Source organism: Myxine glutinosa, chromosome 4 (assembly GCF_964187855.1).
Source record: "Myxine glutinosa chromosome 4, kmMyxGlut1.1, whole genome shotgun sequence".
In the NCBI taxonomy this organism is placed as follows: Eukaryota; Metazoa; Chordata; class Myxini; order Myxiniformes; family Myxinidae; genus Myxine; species Myxine glutinosa.
Window position 1 is genome coordinate 91,980,816 of NC_136264.1, and position 15,409 is coordinate 91,996,224.

Below are 15,409 nucleotides of genomic sequence, written 5' to 3' on the forward strand. Positions count from 1 at the left end.
TTAGTTTTAAAACATAGTTTAACGCCAACATAGCGCCAACATAGTTTGCAAACGTGAAATAAATGAATACGCTCTCAAATGTGCCATCCGAGGCAGAGTGTGTCCGCCACGTTCGGCACACGCGATAGCTCGCTGCTCTCTGATTGGTTGAATCGTTTTTTGGACATAGCTCGGTAAGTAATTGTCCGATTAATATGAAACCTTGAAAAGGCACATCCTCGGGTCCCCAGCAATATACCTGGCAAGTTTAAAGTATATCGGACCCGTGGTTGTCGAGAAACAGCGGTCACAGACAAACAAACGTACAAACGTACAAACGTACAAACAAACACACAGAGATTACTGGAATTATAGATAGATGATGGGCCGAGCGGATGGTCCAACCGCGACCGTTACAGGATCCCCAATTGGCCCGACTCCCCCAACGTTGACCAGATCGCACCACAGATATTCAATCGGGAAACCTCTAAAGCGACCGAAAGAGAAGGAAAAGAGAAGAAGACAGAGTACGGAGGAAGAACAGATTTATTATACACACACAAGCAAAAAGAAGGAGCGACCAAAGTTATTTACAAGCAATGGATGGAAGAAGCAGTCACACAGTGCATCGTTAGCTTATTCTATTCGATTTACTTAACCCCAGGACAACGATTAGGACAGACGACGTTCACACTTACACGGGGGATATTGCAGGCAGGTATGGCTTGAGGTGGATTGCTGGAGAGGGAGGCAGGGTCGGAGGCAGCAGCTCTCAATTCCTCGCGTTTTTGGCGGGAAAACCCTCCGTCGCGTATCCGCTGCCGATGCTGTAGACGTCACGCGCTGGCTCGGTCACACCTGCTCCTCTCCTTCTGGTGGAGCCGTCTCCATCCTCTCAGCGCGTCTCTCCAAAGCTGGTTTCCTCTCCGAGTACCTCTCCTCTTTGGCTTGGAGCATCTCGCATCTCACCGCTCACAGCTCAGCTCACAGCTCCTCTCGTATGTCACCTCTTCGCTCATCTCCCTAAGCAGTCCCTTCCAGTCGCTTTTATTACACGGGGCGGAATCAAGCCGCCGGCTGCGAGGGCACGCCTACCGGGTCGCTAACCGCGGTGCTGGTTGGCTGTTAGGGCTGTCCGATTCCTCCTTCGATCATGACGACGTGCCACGCCTGTGAGTTGGCGGCTCCTACCCCCCCCCCCCCCCCCTCTTCTCCGAGATGAGTACATGGGCAATGGCGGCTTGCGGGATTGAACACCACTCGCACCGCTTTTGAAAGGAACTTTGGGACAGCGGAGATGATTGGGGAAATTGAAAGGGCCTACGCTTATTTCGTTCGATACAATGCAGAGTCAATCTAGTGGGAAACACATATTTAGCCTACATGGAATAAGGAAATAAACTATTTAAAAAGATATATCGTGGCCTGTGTGTAAGTTTCATGGAATTAACTAGGAGGACGGCTGCGACCATTATTTACATTACGAGGGTGTTACACACAACAAAACCATACTTTTCACATTCATTACACTTCCTCCAAAATTGTTACACTTCTCAAAAACCGTTACACTTCTCAAATTCGTTACACTTCTCAAAACCGTTACACTGCACCCTCCTTTCTTCAGGCCCGTCTCGGGCCTATAAAACTTTAACTTAGTGTGACACGTAGGTGTAATTCCCTCTACAATTAACCTCACCCTGAGTGTGACAATCTTAAAACACAAATAAGTATGTCCCCCTATTGCATTGCACCCTGTCTAACAGACTCAAGCCCACAGCTAACCGAATTACGGAATTATTCTCAAACTATACATTTACGGTGGGGAGCATTATTTACAATGACGTGATTTCTTATTTACAACGCAACCCAGGACCTGTGTTTTTTTTTGTTTTTTTTAGGGAACAAGAAAAAGAAATTCCTGTTGGGAGGGAGGAGACAGCACGCATTGCATCGATGCACCAGTACCAATACCACCAAAGCACCCAAAAGCACCAAAAGCACCACAAAGCACCACAAAAACACCTCTCGGTGCACAGTCACCACGGTTCATAATAAACACAACAAAACAACTGGTGGTGGTCTTCTCTTTCTCTGCTGGGCCGATGTTCTTCCCGACGTCTTCTGGCTTCATGCGGCCTACTTGGAAATAATAAAAAGCACAACTTGTGTTCGTTTTTATTTAGGGCCTCAGGGGCCAACTAAGGGTGGTCCACCTGTTTGGCATAGGTGCCACCTTACCGAGGTCCGCAAGCAAGATTCCCTGGCCATTATGGCCGGTCTCCAACAGAGGTGCCCTGCCCCAGAACCTGGGGTCCATCAAGTGGTACTTGGCCGCAAAACAGCGGTCCATAAAGTGGTACATCAACGCAATGCATGCTGGTTCTGGGAATCTCGTGCGCACAATGGCCACCTCACGCATGCTCCCCTCGGCACCCAATGGCGCACAGGTCATGTGGGAGACAAAAGAGACAATTGAGCGAGGGGTAAGGTCACAAGGGTACACATCAATAAGGCAATGCAAGGCGAAATGCGTACGGAGGGCGAAGTGAGAAAGCTCGTCCCTACCGTACGTCACCCCCCTGTCACCTACACTACCCTTGCCCTTACCCCATATTTACAAAATCTACCCATTTACAAATTCGTCACTACTGTCACGTCTTCCCCATATTTCTCCTATACCAAATTCGTCTCCACAATCCCTCGACTTCAAAATTTGCCATCACCAAATTCATCATCAATCCTCATAAGGAGGAAGAGATGGAACAACAAGCACAATGTCACACCCACGTCATGATGCGTCTCACAATCCAAAACATTTGCATCAAAAATAATTAAACATGGCATGGTGCGGAGTACCTGTCACCTCAGGTGAGTGGATGCAGATGGTGCGAGGAGATCCTTCATCCTAACTATCCTCTAAATGATTTTAACACACTTTACACTACCCGGGGTCTTTCCCTGCCAATCCATTGGCCACTTACACTATGGGTTCTAAAAACCAATTCCCATTGACCAAACTGTGGTGCTTCTCAATTTGGGGTCTCACTCCCACGATTCATCTCCCGGTGCCCTTGCACAATTTCTGGGCTGTGACGTGTAGCTCTCCCAGCAGGTCTACCCACCTGCACACCTCCACCACTGTAGTTGCCACCCGAGCTTACCTAGCTCCTCACCCTAACCTAACTAACTGGGGAAGACCCCTCCTGGCTCTGTCACCCCTTGGTGCCCTCTGGCACTGGGCTACCCGGGTCCGTCCTCCGGATCCTCGGGCCCCATCCACAACAACTACCGGCTCCCAGAGCCCACCTGCGGCCTCACCTGGCCGACATCCTCACAGTGGTGGAGTGCCCAAACCAACTACACACACTAACAGGCTAAACGCCCAGCCATTTCCACCACACTAATGCACCCATCCAAACATCATTCTTCCAACCGCACCACAGATGCCAATATCCAACCACAATTTACCTGTACCCTCTACCTAACACTTACACTACCCGCCCCGGGTATCCGTGATGGGGGTCCACTCCTCCCCCATTCACACCTCCGCACCATCCGCTCCACTCCACAATTTCCACCATACTCACTCCACGACCATCCATTCCAATACTCCATACCATTTATTCCATACACCTGTCCTCCATTCAACCGTTTTCCATACCTGTTGTTGCACACCTGTGCACTCACACCTGGTGCCACCTGCACCCTCCTTTCTTCCTGGACCATTTGGTCATCACAATACACATCACCATCACTCACTCATACACTGCCCCACACACCTGTTCAGTTGCACACCTGTGCAATCACACCTGTTCAATCACACCTGTTCAATCTTCAAACACACGGCATCATCTCAGCTAACTACTCCCCTCTGAAACTTGCGCTTCCCAGTCGTCCCTTTAAACTATTGCGCTCCCTCGTCATTATAATCCACACTAATCTACCTGCGTCCCCACTACAGGTATCCTTGTCACTAACTAATCTTAACGTTACCTAATGTCATCTTCGCTAGATCCCTACACACGATATCCTAACCCACCCGGGCTAGTTTTCACTGCCATCAACCCCATAATCTAGTGCGCATTTCCCCCCCCCCCCCTGTGAGGGATGACAGAGTTGCCATCCCACCACATGGGGGGCGTTCCCACTATCATCCCCCCCAGTCCTCTGACGCTACGAGCCCCCGTCGCAAGAGGTACTGGGTCCTGCCTCGGCATCTAGAGCCGAGGCGATCCATGAGGGCGCCTGCTCGCCGGCATAAGGTCTTATCCGGTCGGCATGGACGATCCGAGGGGGGGCCCGTGGCCCCATTTTGATTTTAATGACCACATCACAGATTTGCGACAGGACGACTCCCGGGCCTTGCCAGGGGGAGGTGAGTTTCGGGCACCTGCCCTTCCGCCTCCGGGGATTAAAGAACCAAATCTTCATCCCCGGAGCGTATTGACTCCCCTGGCACCGGTCGTCGTACCTACGCTTCATCTTGGCCCCCGCCAGATGGAGCTGGCGGCGGGCGAAGGCATGGACCCGCTCCATGCCTTCCTCCAGGTGACGTGCGTAACCCTCCCTCGTCGGTGTATCCGTGCTGTCTGGCACGGGACCGCATAGCAAGTCGGCGGGAGCCCGTAACTCCCGCCCATACATAAGCAACGCTGGACTGCATGCGGTAGCCCCGTGCTGGCTAGTTCGGTAGGCCATCAACAGGTACGGGAGATGTTCGTCCCAGTCATCCTGACGGGTGGTGTTGAACAATGCCAGTTGTTGGATCAATGTTCGATTGAATCTTTCCACCATCCCGTCAGATTGTGGCCGCAAGGGCGTGGTCCTGGTTTTCCGAATTGACAGGAGTCTGCACACATCTTTTAGCAATTGACTTTCAAAATTTCGACCCTGATCGGTGTGCAGCTCCTGTGGAATCCCGTGCCGACATACAAATCCTTCTACGAAGGCCTGTGCTACCACCCCTGCTTCTTGGTTGGGGAGGGCATAGGCCTCCGGCCACTTGGTGAAATAGTCCATTACAACGAGGATATACTTATTACCTTGGCGGGTGCGGGGCAGCGGTCCTAGAATATCCATAGCCACCCGCTCAAGGGGGGCCCCCACCTGATGTAATTGAAGGGGGGCCCTCATCCTCCGTGCTGGTCCCTTTTTGGCAGAACAGGCGTCGCATCTCCGACACCAGTCCTGTATGTCGCGCCCCATATTCACCCAATAGAACCTCCGGCGGACCCGAGATATTGTCTTTGTCCTGCCCAAATGGCCGCTGGAGGGGGTACCATGCACCTGTTGCAATATGACGTTCTTGAATTTGTCAGGGACTATCACCAGCCAGGAAGTTCTATCAGAGGGAACCTCCACCCACTTGCGATACAAGATGTTGCCTTTCAATTCCAGGGTCTGCCACTGAGCCCAATACGCCTTTGTTTGCGCCCCGAGGGGGGTGACCTCTTCCCCCTTTCGACTTTGCCCCAATTTGAACCAATTGAACACCGGCCCCAGGACAGGATCCTCCTGCTGGGCCGTGCTCCATGCCAAATCTCCAAATTCCTCGTCCACGGTTAGTGGCAAAATTGGCCCTCTCACCCGGGTTGCCCGGACGACGAGAATCGGGGCGGAATCGCCCAATTGCTCCCTCTCCTCGTGTCTCGCACAAAATTTACAGTTTTCCCCCAGACAAGGACGCCGAGAGAGTGCGTCCGCATTACCATGGGCCTTCCCGGCCCTATGGGCCACATCAAAATCGTACTGCTGCAACTTTTCCAACCACCTTGCAATTTGGCCCTCCGGTTCCTTGAACCGAAGGAGCCATTGCAAGGAGGAATGGTCAGTTCTAACCAAAAATTTCCGCCCGTACAAGTACGGGTGGAAATGGTTCATGGCAGCCAGCATAGCCAATAACTCTTTGCGAGTGACACAATAATTTCGCTCGGGCCTACTTAAGGCCCGACTATAGTAACCAATCACTCTCTCCACGCCCTCCTGTGTCTGAGACAAAACTGCGCCCAATCCTTCCTGGCTCGCATCCGTGTCCAGGGTAAATGTCCCGTCACTAGTGGGGTAAGCTAGAAGGGGTGCGGATGTTAGACACCCCTTCAATTTTTGGAAGGCCCCGTGGCACTCCCGTGTCCAATTAAATCGCGTCCCCTTCTCCGTAAGCCGGTGGAGGGCACGGGCCAACTCCGCAAATTTCGCCACAAAGCGCCGGTAGTAGGAGCAGAGTCCCAAAAATCCCCGCACCTCCTTGATGGTACGTGGTGCGGGCCACTCCTCTACCGCTTTAATTTTGTCTGGGTCCGTTTTTACCCCCTCGCGGCCGATCACGTGACCTAGATAGGCCACCTCTCTTGCAAACAAAGTGCACTTACTCGGGTTCAGCTTCAACCCTGCCTGTCTGAGGCACCCGAACACCTGGTCCAAATTAGCTACCGCCTGGGGGAAGGTCTTGGCATGTACTAGGACGTCATCCAGGTACACCAGGCATGATTGCCATGGCATGCCGCCTAGTACATGTTCCATCAATCTTTCAAAGGTGGCGGGGGCGTTACACAAACCAAACGGCATCACAGTAAACTGATACAGTCCCTTACCTGTGGAAAATGCCGTTTTCTCCTTCCCTGCCCTATCCATCTCCACCTGCCAATACCCACTCTTGAGGTTCAAAGTTGAGAACCAATTTGAGCCCGCAACGGCATCGAGGGTGTCATCAATCCTTGGCAGGGGATATGAGTCCTTGAGTGTCACGTTGTTTAGCTGGCGATAGTCCACGCAGAACCGCGTGGTCCCATCCTTCTTTTTGACCAGCACAACAGGTGACATCCAAGGACTTCCCGAGGGCTCGATCACACCTGCGTCGAGCATTTTTTCAACCTGCTCGTCAGCTTCCGCCCTCTTGCTCCAAGGGAGCCGTCGGGCGGCCTGACGAATAGGCCGGGCCTCACCGGTGTGGATCTGATGTTTCACCAGGCCCGCACGTCCAATATCCTCGGTGGACAAGGAGAAGAGGTCCAAATGGGACCCAACCAGTTTGTGTAAGGCCTCCCTCTGGGTACCTCCCAACTCTACACTACTACGATTTACCATCTCGCAAATGGGATCGGGCCAATTCCTAGAACTTATTGAAGGCTCCCCCTGGGGCCGGCTCGGCTGGACGTTCTCGCCCCTCACTGACGCGACTTCTCTAACTGGGGTGCAGCCAGCTACCCTCGTGCCCCTCACTATAGTGCGTGGTTCTGTGCTAATATTAATTACTCGGACGGCCACCACCGGCCCGTCCGTTTTTACAAGGGTACGGCCCACGATTAAACCAGGTATGGATAGCGCTGCCACCGGTTCGACCAGGCCGCAGGATTCCTGCCATGTCGGGCGAGCTGACCATCGGGCCGGCACTATGGCCTCGGCCCCCGGAGGGATGGTCACGGCCTCAGGAGCCTCCAGCTCCACCCTCTCGGCCGTGCTCACCCCCTCCAATGGTAGCTCTTCCACTCCCCATCGCAGGATCCCCCGACTCAAGTCGATTTTACAACCGCTGGCAGTCAACAAATCCAACCCTATTAAGCATGGGTCGCACACCTCCGCCACCCAAACCTCTATCTCTTGCTTTACCGATCCCAACTTGAGGGTCACAAAACCACGCCCTATGATCGGAGCCGTTGCCCCGGTAGCCAACTGCAAACTATGATTTTCCAGACGCTGGATTTTACCCCAGCCGTCTGCACTCGAATTAAGGACCACGGGGCTGATGATCGTGGTGCTGGCTCCCGTGTCCACCACGGCGTCTACCCCCACGCCGGCAATTTTGCACCGAATTGTCAAACTACCCGTCCCAATTCGGCCACAATGAATGACCTGTCGCGTCAACGAGGGCTTCTCCCCATCCCCTACTGCCGAGCACCGCCCTGCATGCCCGGCACGTTCTAGTTTCCCGGGCCCTGGCGGGGGGGTGTCTGAGGTCGGCTAGGCCGATCTATACGGGGCGGAGTTGAGGGCATCGGTTGGCGGGAAACGTCCCGGCGCGGAGCTCGACACTCCCATGCACGGTGACCCATCCGAGCACAATTATAGCACCTCACCTGGTAAGGTGCTTGCCTCCGGTATTCCAAATTCCCCCCCCTGTATGTCCGAATTGGGGTACTCTGTCGGGGACTACCGGATGCCACCGCTGGGGCCGCCTGCCATGGTCCAGGTCCCGCCAGGCGCCGATCCACTAACCTCCGGACCATGCTCTCCAGGTCAGGGCCCCCGTCGGGGGCGGGCCCCCTTGGGGGGCCGCCCCCCATCACGGGCCCCATCTGACGCACCGCCACTGCGTGGCGCTCGCCTCCCCGGGCCAGGGGCCTCGCTGCTTCCTAACGGGCTGCAGCGTCGGTCGCCTGACTCATGGTTTGCGGGCGCCACATGGCGAGCTGTTGCCGGAGCTCCAGATCCGGAAGGGCCTGAATAAAGTGATCCAGAGCCAGGCTTTCCTGGGAACTCGCTGCCATGTCCGCGTGTGCAATCCCGACCGCGCGGCGAATATCGTGAGCAAGTTCCCCGATGGTCTCCTGGGGCTTGCGTTTTCGCTGCGCAAGTTGGGCTTTAACAAGCTCGCTTTGCTGTTCAATGCCGAACCGATTAATTAATGCCGCACGGAGGGCTGACAGGGTGAGAGCACCCGGTGGTAAAGCCGTCAGCACCTCCGCCGCCGCACCGCGCAGTGCCCCCACCAGGTGTACTCCACCTTCGTCCGGATTCCAACCGTTGCCTTTACACACGTATTCAAACTGCGCCAGGTACGCCCTCAAATCACTCTTGCCGTCATACGGCGCGAGTGGGACCTTGTGGGCGCCCGAAGGTCGGACCCCGCGCGTCACTCCTTGCGGGATCAACGCGGGACCAGCCCGTTCGGGCTCCCACAGTACGCTATTCCCGGGGGGCTCCCGCGCGTCCCCCGTCCCTCCAAACACTACCCCTCCTGGTGTCGATGCCTGGGTCGCCCCTCCGCAACCTGCTACCCACGCCATACCCCCACATCCTTGCTCACCAGCACCCTCCTCACTCCCCATAGCCACACCTCCTTGCACACCTCCCCTGTCCATCCACTCCGGACCAGTCATACATCTTACCATTGGTCCCTCACGAACACCAGGGTCTACACCACCCCCCAAGCCGACTGACTCTCCCCTCACATCATATACATTGCCACTCACCTCCGTACCTCGTCGTCGCACCTCCTCTGCCACCTGCAAACTTTTTATTTGGTTAGTGAGCACCTCATCATGATTTGAACACAGACCTTGTACATATTCCATGACTTCCTCCTTTATCTCCCTCTTAGTTTCCCTCCGTCTCTTCTTAATTTCACTCACCCCCTCTTCCACCTCCTCTAATTTTTCCTTTACCTCCCTCATCTCCCGGTGCGCCCCCTCTATCTCTTCCTCTAACGCCACCTTAACCGTTTCGATGTGCGTCCTCACCTCTCGGTCCTTCGTCTCCATCACTTCTGTCACCTCCTCCATCTTCTTCGTCAACCCCTCATGTACCATCTGACATTCCTTTTGTGTTGCTATTAATTCGTTTTTAATGTCCTTTTGTGTCGCTTTTAAACCCCCGATGATTGCAGTGTTCTTTTCCACTTGGTCCGCTAGTTCCCTTTGTCCGACTGTCAGCTGTTCTACTCCCTTCGTCAGACCCTCTATGCCCCCCTGTAACCTAGCCGTATTATTCCTCACTTCTTTCTCCATACGCTTCTCACCTCGCTTTACCTCCTCGCGTAGCCCCGAAACCTCCTCACTTACACCTCGTCGTATCTCCTCCATCTCCTTTGTAGATGCCACCCTCATCTGTCCCAATTCATCCCTCTGAGCATCCAGTTTACTTTCTAACCCGATTTGTACCTCCTCTATCTGGTTCCCCATTCGTTTGATTTCCCGGGCAGATTGTTCCCCTATTTCCCGCAATTTGTCCTCCATCCTATTTTCTAACCCCATTAACCCATTTTTCACCTCTTTTATCCCGTTGTCTAACCCCTCAAAATTATTGTCTAACTTCTCACCGGTACCCCTCGCTTAGTCCCTCATTACCCCCATTTGGCCCTCCAATCGCTCACTATCAGCCCTCGCTTCGTCCCTCATTGCCCCCATTTGCCCCATAATGGCCCCCATCATTCTGCTTTCCATTTCCCCACTATCGTTTTTTTTCTGCATTTCCACCATGAATTGGGTCATGAAGGCTTGCATTTGGGCCGCGCTCATTGGTTCCGCGGCCGTGGCCCCCTCAACCACCTGCGCGAGAGCGCCATTTTGTGCGTCTGATACCTCATGTGCGAGGACGCCATTTTGTGCGTCTGATACCTCCTCAACCGCCTCCTCATTGCTCTCCTCCTCCCTTTCTTCCCCTAAGTCCTGGGTTACCCCTAACCCGTCTATCTCCCCCACCGACATCCGATCGCCTTGATTGTCCATGGCGCGATCTCAAAATTCGGGTTTTATTAAACAAAATTTCGGCAGCTCGTAATTTTGACCAAAATTTTTTTTTCCTACACCTCTTAAAAATTTGGTTCGGGCCTCGAATCCCACTCCCAGACACCAATTGTTACAGATCGCGGTTTTAGATGTTATGATGGGCCGAGCGGATGGTCCAACCGCGACCATTACAGGATCCCCGATTGGCCCGACTCCCCCAACGTTGACCAGATCGCACCACAGATATTCAATCGGGAAACCTCTAAAGCGACCGAAAGAGAAGGAAAAGAGAAGAAGACAGAGTACGGAGGAAGAACAGATTTATTATACACACACAAGCAAAAAGAAGGAGTGACCAAAGTTATTTACAAGCAATGGATGGAAAAAGCAGTCACACAGTGCATCGTTAGCTTATTCTATTCAATTTACTTAATCCCAAGACAACGAGTAGGACAGACGACGTTCACACTTACACGGGGGATATTGCAGGCAGGTAGGGCTTGAGGTGGATTGCTGGAGGGGGGAGGCAGGGTCGGAGGCAGCAGCTCTCAATTCCTCGCGTTTTTGGCGGGAAAACCCTCCGTCGCGTATCCGCTGCCGATGCTGTAGACGTCACGCGCTGGCTCGGTCACACCTGCTCCTCTCCTTCTGGTGGAGCCGTCTCCCTCCTCTCAGCGCGTCTCTCCAAAGCTGGTTTCCTCTCCGAGTACCTCTCCTCTTTGGCTTGGAGCATCTCGCATCTCACTGCTCACAGCTCAGCTCACAGCTCCTCTCGTATGTCACCTCTTCGCTCATCTCCCTAAGCAGTCCCTTCCAGTCGCTTTTATTACTCGGGGCGGAATCAAGCCGCCGGCTGCGAGGGCACGCCTACCGGGTCGCTAACCGCAGTGCTGGTTGGCTGTTAGGGCTGTCCGATTCCTCCTTCGATCATGACGACGTGCCACGCCTGTGAGTTGGCGGCTCCTACCCACCCCCCCCCCCCCCTCTTCTCCGAGATGAGCACATGGGCAATGGCGGCTTGCGGGATTGAACACCACTCGCACCGCTTTTGAAAGGAACTTTGGGAGAGCGGAGATGATTGGGGAAATTGAAAGGGCCTACGCTTATTTCGTTCGATACAATGCAGAGTCAATCTAGTGGGAAACACATATTTAGCCTACATGGAATAAGGAAATAAACTATTTAAAAAGATATATCGTGGCCTGTGTGTAAGTTTCATGGAATTAACTAGGAGGACGGCTGCGACCATTATTTACATTACGAGGGTGTTACACACAACAAAACCATACTTTTCACATTCGTTACACTTCTTCCAAAATTGTTACACTTCTCAAAAACCGTTACACTTCTCAAATTCGTTACACTTCTCAAAACCGTTACAATATATATATACAGTATATATATATATATATGTATATATATATATAATATATATATATATATATATATATATATATATATATATATATATATATATATATATATATATATGTATGTATGTATGTATATATATATATATATATATATATATATATATATATATATATATATATATATATATATATATATTGTTACGGACACGGCTAGGATGTTGTTTGCTGAGCGGATGGCCGCCGCGCCCGAACAGTTACCCTGACTAACCCGACTCCTGAACGTTGGCCAAAATCGCGCCACAGATATTCAATGGGGAAAAGACTAAAGCGAAGGATGTGAAGAAGAAGAAAGACAAAGGGTAAGGAATACAAATATAATTTATTTACTATTTACAGCCAAAAGAAACCAAGGAGAAGGAAGGATAATAAAATAAAGACAGAAGGAATCAAGGAGACACAGTGCAAATATTAACTTATACAAGCTTACTTATACCCAGGGACAAGACAAAAGACAGACTACAAGCACACTTACACGGGGGATGATGACAGAAATGGCAGGAGGTGGATGGTTGGAGGGAGCGGAAGGTTCAGCTGGAACCGCAGCACGGTCGAGTCGGGGATGAGCAGCCGCCGCCCTTTCTCGATCGGCACGTTTAGCAGCCACCGTTCCTTCGCGGCCCCGCTCGAAACTGCCGTCAAGGCCCCGAAGCTGCTGTGGCTGAAGCTGCTGTGGCTGAAGCTGCTGCGGCTGAAGCTGCTGCGTGCCGCTGTTCTTTCAGGGATTCCCCCGCCTCATGCGCCGCGTGCTCTCCATCGGTTCATCTGCCTTCTCTCTCGTATCTCGTGGGGGCGTTGCATGACGGGTTCTCTCCCTGACGCATCTGCTCATGGGGATCCCTTACTCAACTCCGTAAGCAGTCCCTCACTCCTTCTTTTATTGCCCTCCCCGGAATCAAGCCGCGGGCTACGAGGGCACGCCTACCGGTTCGCTCACCGCGGTGCTGATTGGTGGTTAAGGGCTCTCTGACTCCAACTTTTGATGACGATGAGGTGCCACGCCTTTCTTCCCCGAACAGAGCACTTGCTTAATGGCGGCAATTGCAGACAACAGCCAAATGCAGTTGGCAATTATTGACGAAAGGGGGGCTGGAAGGGAATCTACCTTATTTCACTTGGTGCAATGGAGTATTTCAATTAATGGAAGACACAGCCTTACACTAATACACATAATAAGGATATAAACTACTGAACAGGGATATATGGTGTCCTTCGTGTATGCTTTATGGAATTAACTACGGGAACGCCCTATGACCTTTATACAACACTGGAGTAAGGAGGGCGATATTTTACAACAATTTACACAACAACAACAAAAAAAAAAAAACATTCTCATATCCACAACACTGCATCCTCCTCCTCTTAGGCATGTCCCGGGCCTCTTACCTTAACTTTTAGTGAGGCACGTAGGTGTAGTTCCCTCTATATTTAACCTGACCCTGAGTGCGACAGTTTTAAAACATAAATAAATATGCCCCGCTGCTCCATTGCACCCTGCCTAACAGATTCACGCCCACAGCTAACCGAATTGCGGAATGGTCTTCAAACTATACATTTACGGTGGGGGCGCATTATTTACAATGACTCTGCTTTTATTTACAAAACGCAACCCAGGACCTGTGATCGTTCTTTTGGGGGGGGAGACAGTCTGCCCTGCATCGATGCACCATGCAAGCACCCAAAAACGCACCAAAGCACCCTCAAGCACCAATCAATGCACAGTCATCACTGTTCATGAATAAAAATAACCAAACAACCCCTAACCTTGCTAGTGGTCTCTTGCTCTTCGGCTCCCTCTGCTGGCTATTTGCTTTCTTCCAGTTGTTGTCATCTTCTTTGCTGGCAGCCTATTTGCAATAAAATTTGCACAAAACGTGTCCATTTTCATTTATTTATGGCCCACAGGGCCGACTAGTGTGGTTCACCTGTGGGGCATAGGTGCCCTGTGACCAAGGTCCGCCAGCAAGATCTCGGGCCTTCATGGCCGGTTCCAGCAGAGGGGCCATGCCCCAGCCCATGGGGTCCATCAGTGGTGCTCAGCCACAGACATGTGGTCCATAAGGTGGTGCATCGATGCAGACAGCTGGTTCAGGGAGTTTTGGGCGCACAATGGCGGACTCTCGCACGCTCCCCTCGGCGCCCAGTGGCGCACAGGTCCTCATGTGGGAGACAAGGGGGGAAAAGACAGATGAGCGAGGGGTAAGGTCACAAGGGTACACATTAATACAGGCAATGCAAGGCGAAGTGCGTACGGAGAGCGAAGTGAGAAAGCTCGTCCCTACCGTACGTCACCCCCCCTGTCACCTACTCTACCCTTGCCCTTACCCCATATTTACAAAATCTACACCTTTACAAATTCGTCGCTAATGTCACGTCTTCCCCATATTTCCCCTATACCAAATTCGTCTCCACAATCCCTCTATCCAAATTTTGCCATCACCCAATTCATCATCAATCCTCATAAGGAGGAAGAGATGGAACATCAAGCACAATGTCACACCCACGTCATGATGCGTCTCACATTCCAAACATCTGCACAATAAAAATAATAAAAACAACCTGGCATGGTGTGGAGGTACGTCATCCCAGGTGAGTGGATTTAGATGGTGCGAGGAGATTTCAATCCTAACTACCTTCTAAATGACTTTAACACACTTTACACTACCCGGGGTCTTTCCCTGCCAATCCATTGGCCAACTTACACTATGGGTTCTAAAAACCAATTCCCATTGACCAAACTGTGGTGCTTCTCAATTTGGGGTCTCACTCCCCCGATTCAACTCCCTGTGCCCTTGCACAATTTCCGGGCTGGGTCGTGCAGCTCTCCCAGCAGGTCTACCCACCTGCACACCTCCACCACTGTAGTTGCCACCCGAGCTTACCTAGCTCCTCACCCTAACCTATCTAATTGGGGAGGGCCCCTCCTGGCTCTGTCACCCCTTGGTGCCCTCTGGCACTGGGCTACCCGGGTCCGTCCTCCGGATCCTCGGGCCCCATCCACAACAACTCTACCGGCTCCCAGAGCCCCCCTGTAGCCTCACCTGGCCGACATCCTAACAGTGGCGGAGTGTCAACCAACTACACACACTAACAGGCTACACGCCCAGCCATTTCCACGACACTAATGCACCCATCACTGCACTCCTGTGCAACTACCCGCACCACAGATGCCAATATTCAACCACAATTTACCTGTACCCTCTACCTAACACTTACTCTACCCTCCCCGGGTATTCGTGATGGGGGTCCATCCTTCTTTCCCCCATCCACTCCTTCGCACCATCCACTCCACTCCACAGTTTCCACCATACTCACTCCACGACCATCCATTCCATACACCTGTTTTTCCATACCTCCTGTTGTTGCACACCTGTGCAATCACACCTGGTGCCACCTGCACCCTCCTTCCTTCCTGGACCATTTGGTCAGCACAATACACATGACCATCACTCCCTCATACACTGCTCCATACACCTGTTCAGTTGCACACCTGTGCAATCACACCTTTTAACCATACACACGGCATCATCTGAACTACCTGTTGCCCTGCTAACTTAG